This window comes from Octopus sinensis, unplaced genomic scaffold (assembly GCF_006345805.1).
Source record: "Octopus sinensis unplaced genomic scaffold, ASM634580v1 Contig17294, whole genome shotgun sequence".
NCBI lineage: Eukaryota > Metazoa > Mollusca > Cephalopoda > Octopoda > Octopodidae > Octopus > Octopus sinensis.
Window position 1 is genome coordinate 1,985 of NW_021834949.1, and position 10,516 is coordinate 12,500.

A 10,516-nucleotide genomic window follows, 5' to 3' on the forward strand; every position below is an offset into this window, starting at 1 on the left:
GTTGATGGAGTGGAGCAGGTAAAATTCTGCCTAAATATGTTTCGTATCTACCACATTCTCTGGTTTAGTATTTACTCAACGAGGGGTATTCAGCTACATGCTAATGAGGCCGAAGATACCTTAATTATACAAAGTAACATTAGCGTTAACTCACCGAAGATATAAGTTGGAAAGCCTCGCCTAGAAATTATTATTGTTCGTGGTGGGATCTTTCATTTACCTACCACGGACTTCTCGAAGCCTAAAAAATTTCTATAATTAGATCTTTGGTTCTTATAATTACATATCGATGATATATACGAGTATACATATACAAGTTATATAATATACATATATAAGCATATACAAACGTTTATATATACTTATACATGCATATGTATGTGTGTGTGTGTGTGTGTGTGTGTGTGTGTATCCTTTTATGGATGTATCATTGTATCGAGAAAACCGTTGGTCGCAGTGCACTACCTAGCATTGTTGTAGGCTTCGAATGATGTCAACTCACCGGCTGGAGAGTATACCACACATACACACACACACACACAACCTCATATATACATATACATGTATATATATACACGCAAAGATATACACTCCCCTCATATATATATGTGTGTATATATATATATATATATAAAATTAAATAATAAGGGTAGGAATTGATATTAATGAGTTAAAACCACTGGCTTAGAACGTAATATATATCGCAAGGCATGTTATCCGACGCTCTCATGAGTCTGGCATATCATCGTCTTTAATTTGTTACTAATCGAGGTTGAAGCCATCAGTTTTAGAGACCAAATCAGATTTACGTATAGCGGCATATGTGTCGTTGCAGCGCACCTCTGCGTCCACCATACGTCGACATTTGCTCGAGTAAATACCTTGTAACCCTTCGAGCGATGCCACATGTAGTCACCATTTCTGTGAGATACTTGCTGATCCACCGTGGTCATATGGTATGTGGCCGACTAACACGAGCCGTCAACCCTACCGGATCCTCAGAGAACAGGACACGATATGCAGGATCCAACTCGGAAAATCGAGCTACATGCTGACGCTCCTAAATCATACACGTGGCACGACGTATCCCAGTTTATGAGTACAGTCAACTCTCGCTACTATGCCACCCTGCGGGACTGAGCCAAAGTGGCATAGTACCGAGAGTGGCATAGTACCGAGGGTCTGTTATCTAAACACTACATAACCAAAAATTTACTGAACATACGAATAAAAATTCATAGGGTAGGAAGTAAGGCCAATAAGAAGTTCAATACAATGGTAAAAAGAAGACATCCAAGTTTATTAAGTTCAGATTGCTTTTAGTTAATCCCGAAGCTCTCAAAAATTGTCGGCTGACGCATCTTCCTTCGGCGGATTTCATTCATTTCGTTGTCTAGCCTATCACACGCCTGCATGACGCTGGGTTTTCCGCTGCACTGCTGCTGCATAAACTTTCGGATAGTGTTCCATGCTCTCTGGGCATCTGCAAACGAAACGTTTTCCTCTTCCACAATTACCTCGTCGTCTTCACTTTCCACCGGCTCTTCGTTATGCATTACCTCCTTTGCTATTTCTTCTAGAGTGAAACATGTCGGACAATACAAGGGGTGGTAACTTGTATCAGATATTACTAATGATACGAGGGGCCCGACAATAACGTTTTTCGCAGCATCGATAATCTCCTTCTTTTCCTTCAGCGTAAACTCAGTCCGCTTGCGTTTCTGAGCTGACATTGTGTGCTACTTTCTGAACTTTTCCACAAGATTACAAATACGAAATGTACAAAATGTAGGAGTACAAAATTTCGAAAAGTTGCGTGCGCTTCAGTTTACAAGTGGCATAGTAGCGAGAGTTGAGGGTGGCATAGTAAAATTTTTTTGTTTATTATTTGGCCGGGACCGCGCAAAACTGGCATAGGAGCGAGAGTGGCATAGTAGCGAGGTGGCATAGTAGCGAGAGTTGACTGTATAGTCGTTGGTGGGATGCGAAACCCAACCGCAAATAATCAATATTCTTGCAATGCGTGTTGTTACGAAAGCAATTCAGGCGACTCCTAACGTAGGAACAAGTCTAGCTGATGTCGTCAGATCCAGTGCTTGACTATATAATTCATCGACCCGGAATGTGAAAGGCAAAGTTTACCTCGACAGTAATTAAGATCAGAGAATAAAGAGTGAGAAGAAATACACAAGCAGTTTTGTTCGACGCACCGTACACTGACGATTTTGCCAGTCCTACGATTTTAACGTTATAATTGGTAGTTAATATTAAATGTATTAGAGTAACAGATTAAATTGCATCAGTATAATTCAATTATGTGGCCACGTGCCAAAGGTAGAAATAATTACCAGAATTTAATTAAGCTGATAAATTAGCAGAAACATTGAAATACTTGTTTAGATGTTTTGCTATCAACAGTTATGTCACTTACCATCCTGAGTTCAGCTACTTTCGATGTCGACATTAAGCATTGAGACCTCATTCCTCGCTGGTTTGTTTATTAAATAAAATAATACACTTGGACTATATTGCAATTGATTTAATGGTATTTAATCGTTACTCTATAGAATTGTGGTCTTATGCAATTGAAGAAATCATCAACATTTTATTATAAACGTAAATTAGCACCAAAGATAGAACACTAGAGTAAATTAAACATTGCTGTTATATATTATATTCTATGTTTGACATCTGTCCAATACCTGTTGCTTTGCTCTTGCCTCTGTAGTCTTTAGTATTTCATGTTTATATAAGGCGGCGGGTTTATATACTGCGCCGAAAAAGTTGCGGAGTGAAGTTTCATCCATGTTATGTTCTGGGTTCAAACTCTGCTGAGGGTGACTAGGCGTTTCACCCTTTTGAAGAGAGTCGATAAGTTTATTGATACCAGTCAATTACTGGGGTCGCGGAATTCGACTTGCTCTTCTCCAAAGCACTTCGCGCGGAGCCAAAATTTTAAACCTTATTAACAACGCTGTATTACAACAAACAGAGCGCCATCCTTACAGTATTATTTGCATCAGTCACACCAGAGTAATATAAGAAAATAGCACATATACATACAGAGAAAGAGAGAAACAGATGTGGCGCATCAATGAATTCATTTCACCTGCTTTCCTTGCGTCCCTCGTCATGACTTGCAGATATACAAACATAGGTTGAGTAGCATTTGAAATAAAAGGCAATGTACTGAATGTACCACACTGCAACCCATACGACAAACAACATATGTCTGAATATATACGTTGATCTATATATAAGTAGGTATATACTAGCCGTGGATCTCATTTATGCATTAGATATGTGTGTGACATAAACCAACTTAGTCAGAGATTCACCCGAGGCTAAAATTTGGCAATAATAAAAGCGACAACGTATTAATAAAAATTATAACAATAATAACAACGACAACGCACCACTATTAGCTGTATATTGGAGAAGAATGAAAATCATCCAAAAGCTGCTACGTGTTCTTTACAAGAACCATTCCATTCCATAAACTACAATGTGGTACCCTGGCATGAGATGTCATACAATATTCGGTAAAAATACATCTGTGAATTGCACCTTGCTGTATGTACTCACTATGTACATACGGTAGAGTTGCACCTAAGGATACGTTATTATCACCCATATTGGATGTGTGGGCGACGAAAATCCATGTGAATGAACCTCGTAGTCGGAAACTGAAAGAAGCCAGTTGTATAATGATTATGGAAGTGGAGTGGAACGAAAGTGTTTGAAGAGGCCAGGATAATGCATGTAAGACGCAGGCAGAGATCTAAGGAAGAATGTTACGATCGAGTAGGTGAATGATAATGACCTCTTTGTGTGCAAAGTTTGTGACAGACCATGCCTTACTTTTGCTGGGATCAAATCTCATTTGCGAACCCATGGAAAACGAACCTCCATCAACTATTCTGCTTATATGTCTGTGCACACCTTTCAATGCAATGTATGCCAGAAGGCCTGAAAATCTAACGGAGGCTACAAAAGACATTTTCAGATCCATAAAGATCAGAACTTAACTGCAGCTCTTGGTCGTCCAAATCGGATGTGCAATCTACGTGGTTGTCTTTTCAGAATATTGTCTGGTTTGAAAAGCCACATCAGATGCCATGATGGTTCTAAGGTGTAGGTACAGGAGGTGGTCAAACTCTGCATAAGGAGGACACAACCACTGCACACACGCACACGCACGCACACACACGCACACACACACACGCACCCCCCCCCACATATATATGTCTCTTCTAATTTTTAATTATTATAAATCTTCCACTAAGGAGGGGGCTGGTTTCCAAAAACAAAAAGAAAGAAACAAGGCTCCATATTTGGGGTGTAGCTAACAGAAAAATTCACATTTAGAAATTGAGGAAAATCTTTCATATTTTTACTGTTCCGCTCACAGACTACACTTGTAATGTATGAATCAGCCGGTCAATTTCTCTTTCTGAAAATCCCAGTTTATCCAGATTGTACTTTAAAAGCATTTACTAACAGAACCTAGTGCTCTAATTGTTATAGGTATGAATATGAAATAATAGTCTGGATATAGAAGCTGGAGGTTTCGAAGCAGTTACCCATAGACATGCTCTTTTTCTTTGATTTTCAAAGAGATATGTATGTATGTATGTATGTATGTATGTATGTGTTTGTGTCTACGTGTGTTTTTGTGTTTACGTTTGTTTTACCACCTACGCTCAGTGTGTTTATGTTGGTGTGTTTATCACCCCGTAACTTAGCGGTTCGGTGGAAGAGACCAGTAGAATAAGTACGAGACTTAAAAAGACTCGATTCATTCAACTAGAATTCCTTAAGGCAGTGCTCCAGCATGGTCGCAATCTAATGACTGAAGCAAATGTAAGATAAAAGATAAAATACACTCACACACTCCACGCGTATACAGATACATACACACGTACTCACACACACACACACAGGCACTCATATTCACACACATCTACCCGTAAACGCAAACGTATCTGTCTATTTATGCGTCAAGCCTAGAGGCACCCGCACTCAGGGTCTCATATCTCCTCCTATCGCACATACAGCGTAGCAAGGTTTTGCGTCAGTAACTGGCTGATAAGTACCTTCTCTCTTTGTTGTTATCGGCTTTTGAAATTCTCCCTCTCAGCTTTCCGGTCCTCACCAAATATTCAAGGTTTTGTCCTTTTATACGTTGTCCAATGAACTTAGCAGTTATCTCCTCTATATATTCGATCTTTTGGTAGTTTCTTTACGTCTAAACTGTTTCAATTTTTATTATCCGATCCAAGTAGTATATACTAGCAGTATCGCCCGGCGTTGCTCGGGTTTGTAAGGGAAATAACTATATAAGCATTTTTAGAGAGTTACTTCCCTTATAAATTCGGGCTTTCTTAGCCATTTTTGTTTTGGTGTCTTCAAGCCATGAAGTCGTTGTTCTAAAAGAACGCTGGTTTCCTTCACAACGCATTACGACGTTGATTTCTTTACACTCCCTTCCCCAAAGCTTCACGAGGGAGGAAGGGGGAGAAGCAAACAGGTGCAGCTGTGAGCGTGGACGCCAACTCCGCCGCCATCGACATACGATGCATTTTATGCATTAAAATGGAATAAAAAATGATGTTAAATTATTTTTAAAATCGTAGACTCATCGTTGACGCGCGCTAATAGTCAGACGGGCTCGATATGAATCACGACTATAAGATACCCGAATTTGGTTAAACTGCACCGCAAAATGTGGGAGGAGTTAGGAATCTAAATCGAAGGGGACAGACACTCACACAACTAGAGTTTTATATATATAGATATTCAGTACCCGTCTCAAGAACCACATCTCTGAGCAGTGATGACCATCTGTATTATCTGATCGTTATGTTCCAGGTCAAGTAACAAAACGTAAAGATGGGTCCAGTAACCTCCCCTTTATATTCGATCTCCTGGCAGTTTCTTTACATCTAAGAGTTTCACTCCTTATTACTCGATCCATACAGGATATATATATTCAGTGTCTGTTTACAGAACAACATCTCTGAGCAGTGATAAACATCTGTGTTTGATCGTTATGTTCCAGGTCAACCATACGTAAAGATGGGTCCTTGTATGACACTCCGATTCATTTTCTTACTGGTATTGATTACTGTTTATTTGACAATATATATTTCATCTCACTGAAAGTAGCCTTGGCCTGGCCAATCATTGATTCCATCTCTTTGAAGTTTTCCTCATCTGAAGTAATAATGTTTACCAAATATTTAAAAGTATCAACTTGTTTCAAGTTGTTTCATTAAATCTTATGTTGCAAAACAGTGGTAGGTTCTTTGAAATTGTCAATATCATGTATTTGATTTTTAGTTGTTGAGACCGAAACGCATCTTTTCACCCTCGTCGTTTAAAATAATAATTAATGTTGGTAGATTTTGCTCAGATGTTGCTATGAGAAACTGTGTCGTCTGCAGAACGGATACCGTTAATGTTTACCCTCCTACGTCTCAAATTTTATACTTTACTCCCCCTCTCTTCCTCCCTCTTTCCCACTTTCCTTCTATTTACATACATCTATGAATATATATATATATATATATATATATATATATATATAACAAAACTTACTTGGAGGAGATGAAACGAAACGAAACGAATCGAATCGACGCGAGGGCGCTCAGTCATACAATAGTGTAAGAAATAAGATATATGCATACATACATACATATATGTACGTACCTACATCTACATGTATATATACATGCATATATAAATATATATACGTGAGTACAGGACACCACAAATAGACGTAGAACTCAACAAGAAACGAAGACGTAAAAACAAACGTGGAAACGGACCTAAACGAAAAAAAAACAGAGTACAAGACAAACTACACAAGGAAAAATCCCCTATCATCAGCTGTCCCTAGTTCAACTCCACCGTGTTTCGAAGGTGGGGACAGAACACGACTCGTGGAACTAGTCCTTCCTCCGTAGGAATTTAATAAATTACTTCGCAGAGGGGTAAAAACAAGGAAAGTTAAACACGTGACAAAACCATATATTATATATATATATATATATATAATATATATATATATATATATATATATATAATATATATATTATGTAAAAACTGTACTGGGAGAAGAAGAAGAAGAAACGAAACGAAACGGAACGAATCGAATCGACGCGAAGGCGCTCAGTCATACAATAGTATTACACTATATATGTATGTATGTATGTATGTATGTATGTATGTATGTATATACATATATACGACGGGGTTGCTGAAAAGGTCCTGTCACTAAAGGTGTGGTGATGATAGGCCCAGGAGGACACACTCCTCCTGGGGCTAAAAACTACAGTAGCATCCACCCTTAGGGGTAGCCATATTGAAATGGCAAATATACGTCACTATAGAGCGCCTATTAATAATAATACTGTAATTGTTCCACGTGTTGTTGTTTTTTCTGTTTTCCCGTTTGGATTAAAATTATATATATATATATATACATACATATATATACACACATATATATATACATACATATATATATATATATAATTACAGTATTATTATTAATAGGCGCTCTATAGTGACGTATATTTGCCATTTCAATATGGCTACCCCTAAGGGTGGATGCTACTGTAGTTTTTAGCCCAGGAGGAGTGTGTCCTCCTGGGGCTAAAAACTGCAGTAGCATCCACCCTTAGGGGTAGCCATATTGAAATGGCAAATATACGTCACGATGTGTTACTGCTACTGTATATAACTCACTTTGATATTTATCATTATATATATATAGTTCCGGGTAAAAGAAAATACATGAGGATCAGTTAATTATGACAGTATTCAACATATTCCCTCTAAGATTCACTGGCTTCGGTTTTTCTAAGCCCTGAAAAAGGACTCAGAATGTTGGCCTCCAACTGGGCCTATCATCACCACACCTTTAGTGACAGGACCTTTTCAGCAACCCCGTCGTATATATGTATATACATACATACATATGTATATATATATATATATATATATATATATCTATATATATATATATATATATATATATATATATAGTTCAGCAACAATTTAGATTCAAAAGAATATGGTACTTAAGTTAGATGCACCAGAATTTTGTATGGTGATACCCATAAAAATATGCGGGGTGATTATAATAAAAAAATAAGCAACAAGAATGAATCCGGTAATTTAGTACAATTGTTTCATACTACAACATTTTATTAAAAGCTGTAATTATATTACAGCAGATTTAAGATGCTGAGTAATCTTCAGCTAAATTTTATATAGGTTTTCCAATAATATAAAATTTTCAAATCAATTAATAACATCTTAGGGAAGGTAAATATACAGATAAAGATGTAGATATGAATCTTAGGAATATGAGGTCGTGTAGTTCAGATGCCAACTGACCAAAACCTCGGTTACAACTGACTGCTGTAAGAAAATTTCTTTCGTTATAAGGATTGGGGTAAGGGCAGGTAAAGAATTCAAGTTAGTTGAAGAAAAGAGGAGGAAATTCAGGATAAGTAAAAGAAGAACAGGTTGTCACTAGAACAAAAGGTCAATTTAACTATGTGGTGACAAGAAAAATTAGGTCAGTATAGAAAGATCATCGAATTCTTAGGAACATATGTGGTTTTAGGTCAGATACTAACTGACCAAAACCCTACTTGCAACTAAGAGCCATCAGCATTTTTTTAGTAGTAGGAATTTGGATAAGGGGATGTGATAGAATACTGTAAAAGGGATTTAAGTTAGTTGCAGAAAAAAGGAAGAATTTAGAATATTTAAAGGGAATTCAGATTGTCCCAAGAACAATAAGCCAGTTTTTTTATGTGGTGAGAAAAAAATCTAGGTCAATGTCGAGAGGTCAATTAAATTCCTTTACAAATGGTAGGGGAAACAAACCTAACATCTAATTTATAGTAGGCACCGTATTTTAGTTGCACTGATGTTGTTCCAACTCTTGTCACCAGTGTTGATGCACTTATTACTCTCTCTATTGCAGCATTTTTTCGGTGTTGCTTATGTCACCGTTCCCGTTGATGCTGCTAAGCTGTTATAGTCAACCTTACCATCGTTGTGGCTGTTGCAATTTTTTTTTTACTATTGTAACTGACGCTCCTGTTGCTGCTGCTGTTGTTGCTGTTGTTGTTGTTGTTGTTGTTGTTGTTGTTGTGTATATTGCTGTTGATGTTGTTTCGATTTTTGCTTGTATCTCGACTGATGTAATTCCGACAACATTCAATTTCCTCCCGCGTCATTCAACATGCAAACGTTGAAACGACGATATTAACAGGTTACTATCAAACTATCTCGGCATGCCGTTGTTATTGTTGATGCTATTGTTGTTGTTGTTGATGTTATTGCTGCAGCAGAAGCAGTAGGAGCAGCAGTAGCAGTAGCAGTAGCAGTGGTGTTGGTAACGGATGAAACGTGTGTGGGAGAGAGAGAGAGAGAGCACGTGTATTTTGCACGTTTTAACTATTCTTTGTTTAAGTTAGCAAAATGGCGCCAAAATAATCCAAGAAAATTCAGGCTTTTCAGGAACACTACGACACGCGCATGCACAACTATGCAGCCACGCGTGCATGCACTTACAAACATGCATTTGCATACCTGCATTAGTGTGTCCAAACACACACACACACACATACATATATATATATATAATATATATATATATATATATATATATATATATATATATATGCATGTATCTATATGGATATGTAGAGAAAGAGAGACAGACGGAAGAGTTTTACCTCTACGCAGGAATGAAAATATATGTCTGTCTATCTATCTATCTATCCATCTATATGTATGTATATATATATATATATATGTATAGAAACACATACATGTTTACTTGTTTTCTAAATAGTTAAAATACTCACGTTTCTGTAAAATAATTTAAACTGTCATGATAGACACACCTGTACACCAATTATCACTTCTCCATTCTCTCCGACGAAAATGATACTTTCACTGTCTCTCTCTCTCTCTCTCTCTCTCTCTCTCTCTCTCTCTCTCTCATACACTCTTTCACTTTCTCTGTCTTTCTCTTCCTTTTACTCTATTTTACTTTCCTTTGTCTTCCTCTCTATTGTCATCTGTCGTCTTCAACTGCTAATTAACCATGCAACATTTACAAAATGTATTTCGCTACAATCTGAAAAATCAAGATTCAAAACTATAATGATTATAAGAATCTGAGATGTATTAGAATTTAATAATAATTGGTAAGAATTTGTTGTTGATGGATATGAACAAAACAACTCCGCATTAGAGGAGTTGTTTTGTCTGTATCGAAATATAGTGATTAAATTGCGTGTCTGTGTGTGTGTATGTCCATGTGCGTATATGTAGATGTATATGTACATACACATATGCAGGTGCGTTTGTGTGTCTGTGTGAATATATATACATGTATATTAATACTATTAATAATTACCAGAATTCTACCGCAGATTATTAATTTGAAAATAATAAATATACTGATGTTTTGAGTTGTAGTTTT

At 37.1% G+C, this 10,516-nt stretch overlaps 1 long non-coding RNA gene across 1 annotated transcript in view; it reads right to left on the minus strand.

The window, feature by feature from the left end:
* Positions 1–3,976: 3,976 nt before the first annotated feature.
* LOC118761777 overlaps positions 3,977–10,516 on the minus strand; it is a 28,378-nt gene continuing 21,838 nt past the window's right edge. Inside the window, exon 3 of the long non-coding RNA XR_004997632.1 lies at positions 3,977–4,180. This is a non-coding gene — a long non-coding RNA (uncharacterized LOC118761777). The remainder of the gene's footprint in view (positions 4,181–10,516) is intronic.